The sequence below is a fragment of the Pieris brassicae genome, chromosome 2 (assembly GCF_905147105.1).
Source record: "Pieris brassicae chromosome 2, ilPieBrab1.1, whole genome shotgun sequence".
NCBI lineage: Eukaryota > Metazoa > Arthropoda > Insecta > Lepidoptera > Pieridae > Pieris > Pieris brassicae.
Genome location: NC_059666.1, coordinates 2,955,672 through 2,976,066, shown reverse-complemented (window position 1 = coordinate 2,976,066; position 20,395 = coordinate 2,955,672). Strand labels below are relative to the sequence as shown.

Here is a 20,395-nt window from a genome sequence, read left to right as displayed (position 1 = left end):
TACTGGTATAAATAAAAACAATACGTTTTATATATGTTAGCATAAACATAATATATATAGCTTGTTGGCCTAGTAGTTTAGTTCTCCCTGAGATCGTAGGTTCGAACCCCGGTTGTGCACTATTGGACTTTCTGCCTATGTGCGCATTTAACTCTCGCTCGTACGGTAAAGGTAAAAGTCGTAAAGAAATCGTCATGGCTTAGATTCAAAAATACCATAAACAGATAACTACATCTAAAACCAAGGGCTGTAGCGCCACTGCTTTTTAATTAGTCGCGCGGACCCGATCGACGTACCCAGGTCTTAAATAATAAAAACAAATAATTGTAAATCTAAACGATTACCGAATCCACTTAAACACACAAAAAATCATCAAACTCGGTCTAAGACTTTTGCAAATTAAAGATAAACGCACGCCAATAAAAACCTCAGCAACATGTACAATTCAATCTTCTATTTATATTTTATTTTATTCATAGGTTTACATAAACATATTCATAGATCAATATTAGCCAAGTCGGTTCAGCCATTCTCTAGTTTCCAAACCGAACATCAAATCATTTTTATTACTATGAAGAACTTTATAACTTCCTTAAAGCAAACATCGTCCAAATGTCTATCGTCATAAGAATATACCATTTTAATCTAGACGAAAAACACCTTCATAAATATACATATATATATGTCATACGAACGTAGTCCTTTACTGAGCCCGTCGAATCTCTCTTATCTTGAAACAAGTTAAATCTTTTAAACCCTTCTAGCCAGAGGTTTACATCAAACGGATCGAAGGGTATCGCCCTTGAACTTGAATTTTGGCGGAAATTGAATCAAGGTTACGAACATATACAGTATAAAGAGTGTCCTAAGTCCGACCCATATACAATTCTCGATATATAAAGTAGACCAATTAATTGATACATTCATTACACTAATTAAAATAGTAATAAATAATTTAAAAGCGTGCAATAACACAGCAAGAGGTGATTAAATATTATTTTTTAATTGAAATTTCTTTATCGGCGTTGGAAAAAAATTTACCGTCACTCGCCATATTTTCCTTGTCCACCACGGTTGATACGAAGAGATTCGAAGCCATTATTAACAAAAATATATAATAACGATAACAATGTTACTAATAATTCTATTACAATTAATGAAAGTCTGTAATAATCTTAGTAGTAATAAGATAAAATGAAATAATTGTATTATTTGTATTCATGTCTATGATAATAAAAGCCTTTTGTGAAACTTAACCTAATTTAACTTTATTTAACTAATTTGTAAAGTTGCATATAGTAGATCATTTTTCAAAAAATAAGGTCATAAAGAAGTTTCATTTCTTATGTGTGTACAATGCTACTACACGCACACATTTTTTTATATTAAATCTGTACAGCACATCAATACAACACAATATTAACACTGATATATATTTCATTTCTTTTACATAAATCTGTGCTAAGAGTATCGGATTATTTATACGTATTAAGTAAATATTTTGAAAAGTGTATCACACTTTCAAAAGCTCAACTTTATTACTATCAGCTTTCTTAAATCATGGGGCACTAACCACTAACTAAGTTGGACTGTTGTATTGTATTAATTTTCCATTACAAAATCACTAATTGGACGACATTGAGGACGGATTACCCTTTCGTATGAATATACGAAAGGGTAATCCGAATCTCAATAAATTAGGATCTAAAAAACAATAACGTACGAACAATAGCGAACGCAAATATGACAGTGATTAAAGACATAAATGGAGAAATGTCAAAACTTAGCAGCTAATCTATCCATAACTTTAGAATCCATAAATTGTATTAATTTTAATGAACGTATCTTCCTCAATCAGAAATGTAAATAAATAGGAATTGAAATTTAATATCACGACCGAGTAATCAAATCATTATTCGATTATGACTAACTGGTTGTAATTTATACGCGGCATCTCACGCACTATAAAACCATTAGAAGATCATAATCTAATTAAGCTTAACACTCTATCAGCCACTGTTTACACGAATGGAGCGTTTTAATTATTTTTCAATTACGTATTTTTATATATTATTACATTACCATATTTATTTAATTACGTATTATTATATTATGTATTGCCAAATTTCACTTTATTGTTTAAGTTATTTTTGTACTATATGACTAATTTAGTATCATTGTAGCAATGTCCGAGAGGCCAACTGATTTCCCCGGATTTGGCAATTCCCGAAACGAGACTCCGGTATAATTAAATACAATATGTTTTTGACACACGAGAGTCATACTTAGCGTAAGCGTAAGTCAAGTTTCAAAATTAATACACGGATTTATGCTATCTGTACTTACGTGACCATAAGTTGTGCTTAGATGGTTTTCTATTATTATTGATGGTAAGATGCATATTCGTATCGAAAACTTATACAAAAACATTATACAGTACCATGCATCGTTGCCATGGATAATTGTGTTTTAACCGAGGATTTGTGAGGATTTGTTTCTACGAAACATAAAGGATACGTAGCCATCATAATTTAGATGCAAATTTGTAGAATAGTTTCAACCGATAATTAATTTTTGTATAAATTGTCGCAGCAACATCGCATCTTATATAAGTTACAGTTCTTGTCTATTGTAATGTGGACTTTAACGTTTACATATAAATATAATGTGTATATAATGTAATCGTATATATGTTAAAGTAAGTAGGATTAATCTTACTAACGGCAGTTAAAACCCCTAGAACTCTACAAAGATATTATCGAAGTATATGACGAATTATCATACGCGATATTATGTATATGTACGTAAAGTTTTTAAATATAAATAGCAATAATATTAGTACTAAAATATAAGGACGAAACCCCACGTTTTCTACATCTCAAGTTAACAATAACCTGCCAGGTGCATTCTCAACCCTTCCAAACCGCAACAATATTTTTCATTTCAAAAACTTCCCTGCGACAAGCAATGCTAGGTGTACGTAGTTTTATTTATACTGAATATATGCAAAACTTTATTAAAGTTTTAACATTACTTAAATAATTTGGAAGAATCTTGCTATAAAGAATTCAATTTTTGTTTGAATTGTTGAATATAATTTTTTTTTGATATTTTTTATATATAAGCGTTGAACCTAAAGTTCCTAGAGTACCAGTGAAATGTTAACCGGTTCAGATTTGAAGGTATCTAAGACTCGATTTGGCTTAAGTTAAGTATCATTATTGTAACAGCTGTAGCTAAGTCAAGGTAGTGAGGTAAGTTTAAAAAAGTCAGTTTATAGTTAAATATGGCAACTTAATGACTCCATAAAGTTCTACAATGTATTCAATGATACAAATTTGATATTTTTTAGTAATAAAAAAAAATATTTCAGGAAATTTATCTTGTGGCTTACACATTTTGCATCTGTATTTTTTTTTTGCTTTATTAACTAATAAGTCCTGTGATGGCTGAACAAAAACAACTTTATGAGATTCCAATCTCGGATCTTAGAATAAAATTACTTAAACAGGCAATACGTACTGTACAAAAATGTTTTTTTAATAATTCTAATCGTTGTTAGATAAAATGTACATGAGTAAAGAAATATCAAACCTTATAGGTGAGCTGATGCAGACGGCTAAGCAATCACCAGGTCATATGAGTGCCACTGTAACAAAACAAATTAAATCGTATTAGTATTTTTATATCGTAAGAGATTATTCTATTATAAACATAGATTATTATATAGACATAGATTACAGAATATTGGAAAACGCGTAAGTAGCGGGTAGTAGTAATCATTAGTGTGGTTTATATTGTAACTTAACTCAAAATATAAGAAAAACATCTTGAGTACAGCACACATGTATCAGGTATAGAAGGCGAATCACCTACTTGTTAATAAAAAAACAAAAAGCAACGAATGCAATCTGAAGCCAAGATATAGGGTTGTTATTATTATTGACTAAAAAATGTTATCCAGATTGGTTCATTTTATAAATTATGCAGCAGGTGTTCGAAATTCAAACTCTCAACAAGTGGATGAAAGGTGTACATTGTAACGAGTTATCGTATCTGAACATGAATAAATTATTAAGGCTCAGGGTCTTCAAGATCTTCAAGATAATTCCGGTACTTCATATTTAGCCGTTTTGCATATATTTATCAATCAAATTGGTATATTATGATGCATACGTTACCAATGACTTTTTAACTGTCATCAACAACTATAAAATACATAATGTTATTATATATTGTTACTGACCTGGCATACGTCGTGTTGCCATGTATATTATTTTCAGGAAAGATTTATTTAGTTCAATAAAAATAACCTATCTACTATAATAAAAAAGGGGTTGATCGTAGAGGGGTGACAATTTAGGGTTGTACGTATTTTTTATGCTGTATCATAATAAAAAAAGACAAACAAAAAAAATTGTGTAAAAAATAAAAAATAAATTTTTAACACCCCTTATAACTTAAGAGGTTTGAAAAATACATAGCAGCCGATTCTCAGACTTCCTGAATATGCATAAAAAAATTCATATGCACCGGTCGAGCCGTTTCGGAGGAGTATGGGAATTTTATATATATGTATTAAGTAACTAGGTTAAAATGCTTCAAAATTGGACGAAAAAACAGCAATGTATTCCGTTTGGGACAGTTTCTTAAGACGCATAGACGTGTTTGTCCCTCGGGCGATTTCACTTTAATCAGTAAGAGGTAATTATAGTAAACTAATAACGGTTTTTAATATAAGCCCGTACATAACTGGAACGTAAAATTGCCATGTTTCTCTTGTTCGTGTGACAACGTGATGTATGTAAGTAAATAATTTACTATTATTATACATACCGTTTATGTGGTTTAGTCAACGCTAGGTTAATTACTAGCGTTTAACCTGAAGTTCCGAGATTCGATTACAAATGAATTAGCCGATTAAGTTTTGAAGGTACCCTACTCGACTTGGCTTCATTGAAGTATTATTATTGTAACAGCTGTAGTAAGGGGACCTTTTCTAGGTAGTGTGATAAAGTTTTAAAAAAGTCAGTTTATAGTTAAATATGGCAACTACTTCACACAACATACTTCATTGTATGATAAATAATAACAAGCAAAATTCATAAGTGCATATTTCAGGTAATTAGAGTACCTACTAGCAAAATTTTCAGAGCTGCGTAATTTTCATTACTTTGTCCTTTATTTTAGCTGAAATAGAATTCCTGGTATAGTTTTAAATTAACCATTATACCCGACTGACATTTCTTTGTGAGAACTCTTTAGATTTTTTCCTTTGACATCTAATGAGATTAATTTTGTTCTGTTTATAAGATTTTTAGTCACCGCTAGTACGTAAAATCATGATTAACTTCTTGAAAGAAAACACTTTTTTAACCGGATTAAAGCTATTTGTATTATTATAATTATTGACATAATATAAAATGTAATTTTTTCCGACGTTTCGCTTGCTTTACAGCGTGCGTGGTCACGGTGCCTGAAGACAAAAGGTGTTGAATGTGTGATACTTTTGACATTTAAATTTAAAATTATGTAAATAATTATTAAGTTTATAATAATACAAATAGCTTTAATCCGGTTAAAAAGTGTTTTCTTTCAATGTGTAAAAGCTATGTTAACAAAAGACAAAACGATTAACTTCTTTCTAGAATCATAATAGCGCATTCATATACATGAAAATAAATAAATTTTATTACCAAACCACGGGACGCAGACGCATAGAACTTTGAAGGTAATCGAAAGTTTATTCTATGCTCTTTTCATTTACGGTCTATATCGGCCCGCGCTTTCATGTGTCAACCACACTCATGAGCACTGACGTCCGTGACTGTCAACTGTCATGTGCACATAATGACACGAGACCACAGCAGTCTTGACTTGAGGCAGATCTTCTGTTTTACCGTACCATTCTATGTATAGTGCCAATACCAAAACACAATCTTTCTTAGATTATACAAACGTTAATGTTTTAGTAATATGGATGCGCACTAATAATTAACGTAATGATGCTAAAGTTTATACACCAATCACGGGGATAAAATATAAAATGCCAGTTGTCACACTGGCGACTTATAAGACTCTAAGCTCGCGACTAAGGGTAAGATTAGAGAATCATCCTAAGCACGACCACAGTTGTTTATATCAGCTGTATTTTTTATTTGTAACAAAACGAATTTTTCATAACCAGCCCATTAGTTCAAAAGAGTACTTCGCGCAAACTCAATGCAAGATTGCTAGAGCGCCCTCACCTCACGTGTTACTTTAGGTTTACATAAAAAATAGTTAGGCTGCCGGCTTTCTCATATTAACCATCACCACATGAACGTAGAATAAAAAAAATCTATCATGCACTTCGGGATATCAACGACTCAGGTTTAAAAGTCTCTCGCTCACACATATTTACCAATGGACATTAAACACGGCAATAGCCGTTTCTAAACCATAATCAATGTAGGCGTATTCAAGGCAATCTTACATTGTGTAAATAGGATAAATCGTCTCAGTTCGTGTTACCACTGACCGTGTATTTGCATACTTAGCGCGGTATCACGCGAGACTTCCTATTACCCTACACCGTTCGTCACACCTTAATGCCCGCAATAATACATCTGTAATAATAAAGTAATAAATTGATAAAAACTGGTGAATCCCACTTTTTAAATAAGTCTAAAGCACTCGTTGGTAAGGCTCAGGTAGCGTTTATAACGTTGTATACGTTGCGATCGTTATTTAATCTAATTAAAAAATTTCTTCAATTTATAGTGCTATACATACATTTATTATAGGAAGGTATTATCTTTTTAGGTGATTTAAACAAACACGAAAAGGTATTAAAATTTACAGTTTCAAACAATAAGATACACCCTAGAAAAGGAATACTTTCTCCTAAATGACGTACCTTCTATATCTAACACTTTTTTTATTATAACAGGGGCAAACGAGCAGGAGGCTTACTGGTATAAAGGCAGGTTGATTGCAAATAATGGTCGTGCGCAACAAAAACTGCCTTAAAAATCGTTTACTTGTGGAACGCCGTACATATAGATTATACGAGTGTAATTTCGTATTAGACGCAGAGGTTGCAGAGAAACCCCACATCTCTACGCAACGCCAAGGGAACAAGCCTCGAAAAGTGAATTTAGTATTTGAACGTAATTGAACGAATTGGTCTGCGGGTCAGAACTAAATTTATAACCAAAACTCTTTATATACCATACCAATCCAAGAATGTCTGTTATAAATGTATTTAAGATATGATCATAAAAACATCGACTACAATTTGAGAAGGTAAATAACCCGTTATCAGTTATAGTCAATACATAAGTAATAGGAAATGATAACAGCGCAATAAATCAAATGGTACAAGCTATTAAATCGTATCGTATTACAGATGCAAGTGGATAGGGCGCCTACAACTGAAATGCAAGGAACTTTGCATGATATTACAAAATAAGATAAGTAGAAAGGAAAAATACGCTCAAATTAATGTAAAAGATTGAAATGGTAATTGGTGGGACATGGTAAGATAAGGACAAAATGGACGAAGGAGAATATAGGAGAATAAGAGAATAGTTCAGAATGGAAAGAGCAGTAAAGAGGGCAGGTGAGCCGTTGGGAGGTCGACATAACAGTTTTACCCGGGGTAGAATGGTATAGAGTATAGACTAGCAAAGGACAACATAAAGACATTTTAAGGATGCCTTCGTCGAGACGCAAAATTAGTAGTTGTTTTTGTTATAGTAAATAAAGTATGAAATAATAAAGAAGACTACGTGCTAACAAAGGCTTATTATATTTTATTTATATGATTATATTTAATTAGCTAAAAGTACTTAAGTCTCCTAAAAGGCCGGAACGCAATTTACTGCCTGTTTTATTTTTAAAATGGTACTCCTACAATATACGTATATGTATTGGACATAAAAAACGTAATAAAAAGCTAAATAAAATTTATACGAGTCAAATTTAGGAATCCAGTGATTCAAAACTGGTTTACTTTTAAAAATATAGCGGTTAGTGTGAATTTCTAAATTAAATACCCAAGTCGACAACGAAATGTTAGTTAATTTACAACCCTTTCATGATAATGAAGTCTTCAACAGGCATGCGACCTTTTTGCTTTTAACATATTACATTTGAAACATGCCACGATAAGCATATACATTATACAAGTATATAATGATTCTTGGAAAACAAAAGTTGATAATTTAAAGAATAAGTTAATATGTATTTATTAGAGAGCTCTATAAACAAGCTGTACTTTTGTAATAGGGATTGTTATCCAGGCATTTTTGTGTGGAATTTTAATTAACAAGTAGTGTTTCAATAGCAGCATACCTACCTCTAACACAGGGTAATCTTAAACAAAACAGCCGAGTTTCGTTTTCATAAGTCTTTGTCATCGCATGTTTACTCTAATCCGTCTTCAGACCAATCACAATAAAACGAATCGCCATTGTTTCGACTTTCGCGTTGCACTAGAGCGGTTGATTGGTGGTTATTCAGGTAATTTATAGTACGATGTCGACTATCCAACATAAGTGTTTTAAATTCAAATAGTTACTGAGATTTTGGTTCAACCGAATGTTTTATTATTGTAAATGCTTACCGCTCGTTGGGCCTTGTAAGGCAACAAATTTTAGTATTACAAGAATCTTTTCAAACGTAAAAAGGGTTATTAATGTGCATTCTTGACTTCATATGTTATAATTTGTAAATTAATTGTTCAGTATGTGTTTTTACTTGTTTCATAATAAATGATATCTCGTATAATAGTTACGTGATACTAAAAAGATAATTATTTTATAAGAATAATGTCGTGTTCACTGAGCTGTATGGTACGATTTGTTTTTCAGGTTATTGAAAATAGCTACATTCCATTATACATTTTAAAGCTTTGTTAATGTAGCGGTTTCAGTTTTTATGGAGAGCGGTATGATGTTACAATAAAACACTTAGAGGCAGCAAATAAATGTTATATTTCGAAAAACTACTTCACGTTATTTATGGATATACATAGGAATATATTCTATTGCTGAGGTACAGCATAGAATTAGTCTAGCTATTCAAGGCAACGCTGCCAGTATTTTCGAAACCTTGCCAAAAGGTACTTCTTTTAATAATATATTTTAGTTATTATTTATTAAGGTTAGTGTTAATGTTTTTTGTTATATTATTTTAGGTTAGCTGTAGGATTACTTTCTATTGAGGTATTCGCCACATATATAATATTATACTATATGGCCTATCAGTTTAGTATTGACATATATGTATTATTAGAGAAGGACTAATATCGCTATTAAAAAATGGAGGTTAGTGAAACTTAAGCGATGTATATATTTTACAATCTGCCGATTTAATTTTATTATTTTGTGTATATTACACAAAATAATAAAATTCGGTAAAGCGGAGAAGTTTCGTTACACTCAGACATTAGAATTGTATATTTATAGATGCTAATCTAAACCAGCATTATTTATATTTTTTATCTATTTTGAACTTGTTTCCGATAACATATAACCGGAGATAAATTTTGCCTCGGTAGCATAATTTATAAATAATAATAATAATAAAAAATATGTTTATTTATTTTAAGTAATTGCATTACAATGTGTAAGATTTGGGAACCCTTTTAAGTAAAAAATACCTGTGTCAGGGTTTCCAGCTCTTTCATAACAAACTTAATTATACATTCCTTAAAATATTTAATTTATATATAATTTAGTTAATACATATCTAGATTTCAAGAATTCCCCGCTCATCCTAGTTCAATATTGTTATTCTTAATTTATTAGCCACAATATTATCATTTGCTCTTTATTGTGTATACCATAATATTATCATCCGAATATAATTTATATACTACATCAAGTGAGCAAGCAGACCCTGGTGAACTAAAACGGGCACTCGAATGACTCTTAGGGACGATGGCCCAAGCATTTTCACGCATTCATTGTTCCCTTTAATAACAATGAACAATGATTCCAATGTTTAACGGTGAGTGTTATTGCATATTATTTAATGTGTAATTTTTGTACAATACCTACTGTTCATGTTATACAATTTAACATGGAACTTCCGCTTCCAGTCCTACTAGGAATAATGACTGGACAAAATACTATTTTTTTATTGCTTTCGTATCAACGAATCAATCCTACTTAGTACTAAACATGTCGAATAACTGAGCAAGTTATTCGTTGGGACCGGCTCCTATAAGCAAAAACGATTTTGCATGCAAATTTGTGTAAGCTTGATGTCCCAATGAATGTTATATGAAATGCGCTTTTAAGTCATGTTTTTGGCAATTTTAAGATAAATTTCATCCAATTAAAGCTTCAAAAGCCCCATAGTGCCTCGCTCTTGAAAACCAGAAATGCGTGAAATTTGCCCTTGTCTCTATTGCACCAGTTCTCTGATAGGTATTAGCGCGCGTGGCTGATTCCTTTAAATCCCTTGAAACGCCCTTCAACGGGGAAAAGCCTTTGAATTGCAGGTGCATCGCAAACAGAAAAGCCTTATTTATATATTTCAAGGCAGCAGACAAATGTGAACTCTAGCCCTCCTCTAGACGAACAAATGTATAGAAATTGTGCATAAAAAGATTTCAAACCATGATACAAGTATTTTGGGGTATATTTGATATTGCAAAAAAATCTATTTATTAGCAAAGATTTATAGTTAATAATGCAAATGATGAAACTACGTTACTTCACTCTTGGTGTAAATTAAATTAATAGTAAGATTTCTCTTCCCTGAAAGAAAACTAGTTTAAGTTAACTTTATAAAATATGTTGTATATTAATTACATATAGATTACGTGCATCTACGGAATCGCTTTAAAATTCTTTTTTATATCGTCTAGATAAAGATATCTGTGAATTAATAGATACAGCACGTATTGCTGTGCTGCACGGAAATATATTTGAAGACATGAATCAAATTAAATTAGTGGCGCTACCTACATTTTTTTTGGGTCTAAGCTTCAGATTTCAGTATCTGTTTCCGATTCCGGCAAACCGGTTTCCTCACGAGGTTTTCCTTCACCGTTCGAGCGGGTGTTAAATGGTTAAGATTTGGAAGATTTGTGCGTGAGAGGAGTCATGGTGTAGTGTACGAAACGAAGCTATATTGTGACGTTCGCGTTTGGCGGGGGTAAGGATAGTGCTCAGCCGTTACCTGCCGTCGCCCTTTGGCGAGCTGAAGTCATCCGTCAGGTTTTAGTGGGTAGGGTTTATTAAGTCTGAGTCCCACATAATCCCTGCTGGTGTAAAATACCGTAGGGACATGCGTAAAAGCATTTCCTGACGAAAAAAAGGGGGTTAAATGGACACATAGAAAGAAACTCTATTAGTGCATAGCCGAGGTTCGAACCTACGACCTCAGGGATGAGAGTTGCACGCTGAAACCACTTGCCCTATGGCCAATGTACATATAAATTATTTTGCGATTTATTATCCTTTCGTTTGCTAAACTATAATCTACCAATAACTGATTTTCGCATCATCATACTTATCTAATCAAGAAAACTGGAATACCCCAAGTTTGATAGCGAAAATATAAGAATAATAATTATGTTTCCCATTCTTATTCCTTAGACACAGGTCCAATGTGATAAAATATGGAGTCATTGAGTAGGTACTATCTATTACATATTCTGTACTATAATATAACCTACATAAACCTTTTCGAATAATCTCTAATGATCAAAAAAGCATTGAAAGTCATTGCATTATTTTAACCGCCTACAGCAACTTTGATTTATATTATGTATAGTATAGATTACAAGCCGTTTAAAACGAATAAAATAATGGTTTAAACAATGTTTAATCACGTGCGGGGGTTGAGGTCAATATCCTAACCACGTGTTAACCTCATTTATTACACAATTTGGACCACACCAATTAATTTACTAAGCGTGCAGGATGGGGTTTATGATTAGATTTTTACTAACATGTGTAAAACGAAACGAAGCTATATTGGTAATTATGTACATGTTAATATTGAACAATAATAATAAAAAATTGAAGGTCTAAATTTAGATACAAATCAACGTTTATGAAACTGTCAGATGTTGTTCATAAAGCCTACAGTATATATATTTATAAAAGCTTTTCTTGAATTATTTTTATATGGACTTATACTCAAAAGCACAAGCAGACGTGTACAGTGATGTTTTAAAATATATGAACGTGGTGATGCGGTATGGAGTGCCGAACCAGCTATAGTCGAATGCAAAACAGAAGGATACAAACTAAATAAACAACTTACGTAATATCTTCATAAAAAATCTTGGAACTTCTCAGAAATGGCGTATATTGTTTAGATTAATCTACTTTGAACATTATCTTAACAAATGCTTCTTAAGCAACGAATAGCGAGTTTAATTTAAAAATAGTAGCTTTTAAGCTATGCTAATATTTATATTTTATATAAAAATATGAAAGTAATTACGCCATGTCGATACATTTGATGCAGATCAATGGAACACACTCACACATGATATAATACTACTACTAACAATCTTGAGAATTAATAAAAATCCATCGAAAAAATAACACAATAACTTTAATGACTCCAAAAATTATAATGAAATTTGGCTGGTTTCGAATAGAGAGCATCGTGTATAATAATAAGTTCATTTCGTAATTACATCTCAATATGGTGTGACTTCCTGTGTTATTAGTTCACAGTCAATTGGTCATTATAACTGTTCATTTGTAATTTTTGTTTGAATGTTACTATTATATGACCGTAGACTTATATTTTCCTTCTCTATACAGTTTCAGTCTATACCCTTAGGGTGATTTAGAGTCTAGTTTTAGGACTACGCATGACTTCGATATGTCAAAAAGATGGTTAGGTTTTACACACAGAAGTCATGCCTCGACCATGAATGATACCTCTACAGTTAACCCCGTGGCGTTACGACACTTGGTTCTGGACTCAGAATTCTGTATCAGTTTCGTCATCATTTGTTTTTTCTAATAGGCAAATAGATAATCACTACTTTTTGTGAGGCATACCGGTTTCGTCACATTGTTTTCCTTTACCATAAGTGCGAGTGTTAAGTTAGCAAATTTATAGATAAATCTATTGGTCCACGTCCAAGATTCCAATCTATGACTTCAAGGATGAGTCGCAATCTGAAGCCACTAGTCCCTCACTACTATCTACCACAACATTAAACTACGCGACAGAATTTAATGTTTCACCAATTATGAGGAAGGAAGGAAACATGACACATTTAAAGCTATGTAGTATAGTCAAATCATAGAACCACATATTAAGTTCCCAAGAGTTTTTGACAGGGGATTACTTTTAAAGTCTTTTGAGTAAAATTGGCATAACATTCTATGAGGCCCCCAAAGTTTTACCATCATAGGACAACAGCCAACCAGATTAGCACTTCGAGTTCTTCCTGCTTTACATACAGTACCTTGTTTGTCATCTAGAGTTAATCAACGAACTCTGAAGAAATTAAAAAAATAATGTGTCTTGTATTTACAACTTAAAAGTAGTAAATTCCCAAGTTTCAACGTTTTATTCACAAAATCGATGGATAAATTTTGGTCTAGTTATAGAAATCAATTTGATTTAAATCTCACGCACAGTAATTGTTATTCATTACAACTTAAAAATAACAATAATATAATTGGGCAAATTTAAGGTCATTCAATATGATATTCGTATTCAATATAGATACGAATTGTGCACAAAATAAGCGCGTGATTGCAGACCGCTGGCAGTTTGGCTGATAACGGAGACACATCCTCGTCCGGTATACGTATCATTGTTGTTAGGAGCCCGTAGAGGTCCGGTGTAAAATATTTTGTGGCAAAAATTGACAATCGAATATAATGGACACGTGAAAAGCGAGATCTAATTAATACCATTCCCATATGATATTAAACGGGTCTCGAGCAAGGTAGCTGTCTTGGGGCACTGACTTTCTTACTGTTTTGTTCTGGTTTACATTTTAGAAGCAGTATGACTTCGAAATTAAGGCATATAGTAGTAAAAGAATTTACTCTTAATGACATAGTTGATAATATTAAAGATCACTTGACAACAGATTAGCCAGCGCAAACTTGTGGTCTCAAAACAAATCATACTTAAACCGGTTAGAAACGAATAAAATAAACAAAATTCAAATTAGGATGTTCTATTCAAAGCATGTCCCCTATATATCGGTAATAAAACTTACCACTCAGGTAAACACAGGTGCATTTTTAAATTACTGCAACGATTCGGGGTCTCGCAAAAAATGCAAAATACCGCAGCTGTCACCGAATATACGTATTTAGACTCGAAAGATTTGTGGAAAAACTGTAGTAGTAGTAAGAAACGTTAATTACACACGAACAAAGAAGACATAAAAAGACGCCTCGAAGGTTCTAGTCGAAGATGTAGTGTTACCGTATCTTGCAACGGTTGGATCCAAATAGTGACGAATTAAAGTCTTTGAAGGAATCGAGACGACACGAAAGTTTATGCAGACTTAAAATACGAAAAGCGCATACCTCGGACAAATTTTGCATCATCATCGATACGCCTCGTTGCAGTTTATAATAATGGATAAAATTTAAGGCAAGAGACAGGCTGATAGAAGGAAGAAGTCGTGGTTACTTAACGTACGGGGGTGACCTGGCATCGCTTCCGCCGAGAATTAGAAGGAGATTTTTTAGATACTTGGCAATTCCAATCGTCAACAACCAACCTTTAGCAATAAAGTAGCACTAGAAGATGATTACACCGAATATTTATTACCGAAGGAATCACCTTATTGTCAACTACAATCTCTAAATGAAAATAAATATTTCATATCAGTACTTCTGCAACAGCAATTAAAAACAGTAGTCAATAATGTTCATAAATTAAACAACAGTCAAAAAGTTTAAGGGATTAGGTCACTTATCCGTTACCTTTATTATTATTGCTTACCATATTAAACTTTCACATTGGGTGGTATTATGTTAACCAAATATTTATTTCGACGTTATGAACGATAATCAATTTAGCTACCGCTTGGGAAGTCATAAAAAATTGGCACAGTAATCGAACAAGCTTCAATATTTATCGCGGTAATTATATCTTTAAGTTAGTTATCAAGCAAGTTTCAGATTCATCATCGGCCATCAAGGAAGCATACGAAACTTCACCTGTATCACTTCGACGTTCTTTGTTCCACAACTGAGTGTTGGTAGCATTTGCTGCGCTCCACCATTATGTGGTGCCAGCTGCCCACTGATTTCTTTCCGAACTAATTTGACGTAAGGCCTTTTAAGTTAAGATCGTTTTACTGAAAGGCCGGCAACGCACTGGCGAGCCCTCTGGCATTGAGAGTGTAGGTGGTGCCAGAAGGTGCGTGTGTGCGCTGCCGGCTGTTTGAGAATTGCTTTCTTCTTGAAGGTCTTTAATTCATATTGGTTCCATAAACAGCTGTCACCAAATGGAGGTGATGCGCTGCATTAGAGTCTAGGAAATTTAATTGTAAAAATACAATATAAATTACTTACAACTAAATTAGCTACATCCTATATTTTTATATATATTTAAATGAAGAAGTAATATGCTTAACTTAACTCATTGGGGCAAACTATGGGCTTTTATGACACATAAAATTTATCGGTAAAAAAGTACATTATTACATTCACACCTTTACAAATGTCTATCTAATCTATTAATACGGGTACCCCAAAAAAAACTCTATGGTTGCCATTGCAAAACTGTAGAAAAAAAGATACAAAACGCGACGCGTGCGCACCTGTTCCATTCACGGACAGACATCTGCCTCAGCCATGATAAGAGTTTTACATTATGCTAATGACAGCGTTTTTAGGCCTTACATTACCAAAGATACATGGTATAATTTAAATTTTGATTTGGAGACCAGCCGGCAATTACGGTTAAGCTAGTAGAGATAAAAGCCCACTCAAAACATAATGATTAATTTTATTTGTATTAAGTAGAACTCGTATATTTAAATGCTTTTAAAAAGCTTTCACCTACATACGCAATACATTAAATTGTGTGAATTTGCTTATATGAATATATTATTTATAGAAATGAATGCTTAACAAGCATGGCCAAATACCTATGATTTATGATGAAATATAAACGAAATTTGTGGTTCTTGTTCATGTCAATTGTCATATTTAGTCAATCTAACTTTATTATTTATGAGGAATATTAAAAATATGACGATCGCAGACAGAAGAATGATGATATTGTTAACGTAACTTACATTGACAGAATATGACAGTTGATATTAACATTAACTACAAATTGATGTCATAGTTCTAAAATAAATTATATATAACATAACACGTTTACTAAACATATAGCCAAAGATAAAATACTTAATATATACAAAAAGGTGCAAACATTTACAAAAGTAAACAAATATGAAATAGATTAAACTAAGTAATACCTAATTCGGATATGTTCCGTAATGGTGTGAAAGTCAGGTATGTGGGGTGTGCTCATGATGCAGTTGATTTAGCGCTATGCATATTCTTAATACTCCTTTTAATCATATTCCGCGATGGCTTAAACAAGTAAAGCAAATGTTTGTCGTTTTTTTTGCGCTCTCTATTTATCGTGCTATATAAAAAGATTAGCTCGTTTAAATTGAAACTTTACAACTGTGCGTTATTAAAATAGTATCAATAAATTTGGTTACACCCATAGTATTTGAAATTAGTCATGAATGATAGAGCAATACTATAATGTTGACATTGATCTTACGTTTATGACGCATGCGTCGGTTTCTTCTCGGAAATCATGTAACGGATCTACGGTCATGGCGTCATTTGGCAACTGGCCGTGTTCGGAATTTGGACCACTGTTATTGTATAACGATTATTTTTCGGAAGTGTATAGATACTACGAGTATACTTTCAGACGTATATATTTATACTTCAGACGCGTTAGTGAAAGTGCCTCGCCCGTTGACAATTGTATATTAATAGTATTATAGAACTTTATTAATCTTATTTTAATCATATTATACTCCAATGGAGGTCATAGTATTACTACATAATATAATGCAACCAATAATTTATATTTTCTATGATTTAGGCGACAATAATTTATGACATAAATACAATTTTTAAAAAAGGACATACTCGTCTAAAGACCGGCAAATCCCCCACAAACTTGCGTCTTCATGGGTTGCGACAGCTGCCTTTTATGCGCTCTTCGTATCAAATAAAAAATATATACATTTGTAAAAAATATAACGAGGCTACTAGATGTTTTTTTTCTTATTCCTTGACGTCACTGACCATTCATGTAACTGATATAAGGTGAGATGTTACAAAAAAGATGATGATTCATACGAACGAATTCTTTACCTTACTGACTCACGAGTGAAATATTCAAATGATAAGATCACCTGTTTATGAAGTGTAATTAACTTTTCTGTAACAGATTAGCTCGGTGATGATATTTGTTTACATTAAACATCGGCATGGACGTTACAGATAACTTGATAAGGGCTATAAAATAACTGTACTACGCTATTTGATAGTAAATATCATTTGAGAATCGTTCATTTGTACTGACATTTTAAGTTATCTATATGAATCAATTATGTAACATTTGATATATTAGATTACTGTATTTATTATAATTTTTATCAATCATTTGACTTTAAACCTGAGGCCCGGACCTAAAAAGGTTGTAGCAGCACTGATTTTTTTTAATGATTCAATTAAATAATATTGTATTTCAAAGTATCACAATGTTATATAAGCAATTGGAAAAGATGCATGAGTGAGTGATCTTAGACAGGTATAAAATTGAAAAAAGATCAAAGATCAACCATTTATATACATATGTGTATATGTTATTTCATACAATGCTTGTATAATCTATACGTAAAACAAAAAATAGAAATTCTCCGAAACGTACACATATATATATATATATTTTAATATATCCCATGCGGAGCCGGGAGCAGTCTAAGTACAAATTAAAAAAAATATACATATATAGCATTTAATTGAATTTTAATTACTTTAATTAATAGCATTTAAACACTATAGTACATTGCTTTCAATCTCTATTAAATTCTATTAAAATAATTACCGAACACCTTGCGTGAATGTAAAACTAGCGGAACAATACAAAATTTCTTTGAAACAGTGAATTAGCATAACTTACATTGGGAATGTTGGTGTTATTTACTTAGATTTATCAGTAGAATAACTTAAGATTATATTTAATTTGCATTTAAACACCAGTTGATACCTACAACAGCTGATGCGCCTCGAAAGTTACTTACGCTTGGATACTATGCAAATTACTTTTTATAAACATTTATTTATTACAAAAGTAACATAGTATGTCTTTTTTAGTATTATTTTTCAGTTACGCTTAGTGAAATAGTTTATTATTTATAAAGATATAGTTTACTAACTCCTCATAACAAACTCCATTTAAAGTGAGCTGCAACTTTTGGAATAGGAAGTTGTAAAGGCGAATTAATTTAAAATAAGATTATAAACATTTTGTAATAAATATTAAAGTCTATGTTAACATTTAAAGTATTTATTTTAATAATAATTAGTTTACATGTTTTGACTTTAAATCACGTGGTACAAAGACAGCTGTTGCTAAACAAATGGCTGACAATCTACATAATAAACTTGCACTGGTATAGTAAATTATACTTTGTGGGATCGAAAAAAACGATGCAAGCATTTAAAATCAGGCTATGTAGACTATGTAGGCTTACATTTTGCAGCTAGGTTATACTTTTCTTTTTTCTCTGTAGCGGTAAATTGCCGTTCGGCATCAATGCACCACTTTATCGAACGTGTTGTGAATCAATACCTTGATGTTGCATTTCAATTGTAGTACCTTGGTACTTGAGGTTTTGCTAAGTCGCTTTCAAGTACTATTTTACATGTTCCTACATAAATTATGTACTACAAAGAATACAGTTTAACTATCTTAAAAGGACTATGCCGTGTCCAGGTAACGGTTTATTTATAATTTAGTATATATTTTATTTACGCGATAAAAACAATGAAAAGATACGAGTTTGAATTTTCCTTACATCGGCGAGAAATTAGTTCAAATTACGTATTCAAATACAGGCCCCATGACATTCATATTCTTATATTATCCTTTTCGATGACCTTAGTTATCCTGATTAACTATCTTTCTAATAATCTTTCACAGAACTATTTATTATTTATGTTTAAGTGTGAAACTTACGTTGTAAATTACAAAATAAAATTTGGTTATTTATATAGGCAGCCTCTATGAGATATATATATATTTGATAGATAGAAATATTTGCAGTAATCGCGTGTGACAGTAATGAAGAATCAGTAGCTATCAGCTTATTAAAGATCTCCGAATTTCTAGTTTATTTTATAAATGCGTAGTTACATAGTCAACATTACTTAAAATTCTCAGAGGACACATAACCGGCACAAATATTTTTTTTATAACGGTGCATAAACATAAACTAGAAGGAGATTTTTAATTGAGCATAAAACTTTAAATAGAGTAAGACTTCATTGAGTGTGTAATAGTGCCATATTAGAGAAACTTTTATAAGGTTATGTTTGAAGCTAGCATTTAAACATATAAATACTCCTTGCACCCGTACAGCCAATCCCCTAAAATGAGTAATAAAATTCGCCTTACCCCGCATACTTTGCCGGGCCTGTGCGGTACCCGTTGTAAATTCCCCGTTCTGCGAAGTGCGACACATTGAGTAAGGGCGGTTGCTTTCAGATCGAATATCCTACGCTATAATACCCTCGCACATGCACAACAACGGTTTACATATCAAAACTATAAACTATACAATGTATCCAATTATTTTAAGGATATTTTCATTGAAACTTACCAGCAAAAAGATCGCCAAATATAATTTTATCGATCACAACAACTTTATATTTTAAATACAAAACATTACATAAAATCCAGTCGAAATCCCCTTAACACACACAGCGAACTTATATTAAACTCAAATGTACCATCCACGAACGGTTAATTGATTTTTAAAATTACAAAACATCACAAATATTCTTGTTAAAAAAATAATCAAGGTTCAAACTAACACACAACCGGTAATATGAAAACACGCGAAAGAACTAAAGTGTAGTTTCGTTACTCGCTATTCTCACTCACCTCTCTGACTCATTATCTAACTCAACGATCAATGATTACCATTCACCATTCTATGTTACAACAGTGACGGCTAACGATTGACAATGTCACAACTTCTTAAAAAGACAGCCGATAAAAACAGATTATGCAAAATTATCATCTATGTTAAAGCAATATTTAGGTAAGGATAAGAGTTGGTCATGAGACGTTTTCCATACAAGTAATTCGTTTGCTATTGGGACTAGTGTGCCCCACAAAGTTATTT

The 20,395-nt window shown here is 32.2% G+C and overlaps 1 protein-coding gene across 2 annotated transcripts in view; it reads right to left on the bottom strand.

Moving 5' to 3' along the window:
* Window positions 1-20,097, bottom strand: part of LOC123718401 (myosin-I heavy chain) — an 81,133-nt gene extending 61,036 nt beyond the window's left edge. For both annotated transcript variants that reach the window (XM_045674826.1, XM_045674845.1), the window contains exons 1-2: window positions 19,868-20,097; window positions 3,595-3,649 (exon numbers count right to left, since the gene is read on the bottom strand). The gene's annotated coding sequence lies outside the window, so the exon portion shown is untranslated. The remainder of the gene's footprint in view (window positions 1-3,594; window positions 3,650-19,867) is intronic.
* Between the last annotated feature and the right edge of the window lie 298 nt (window positions 20,098-20,395).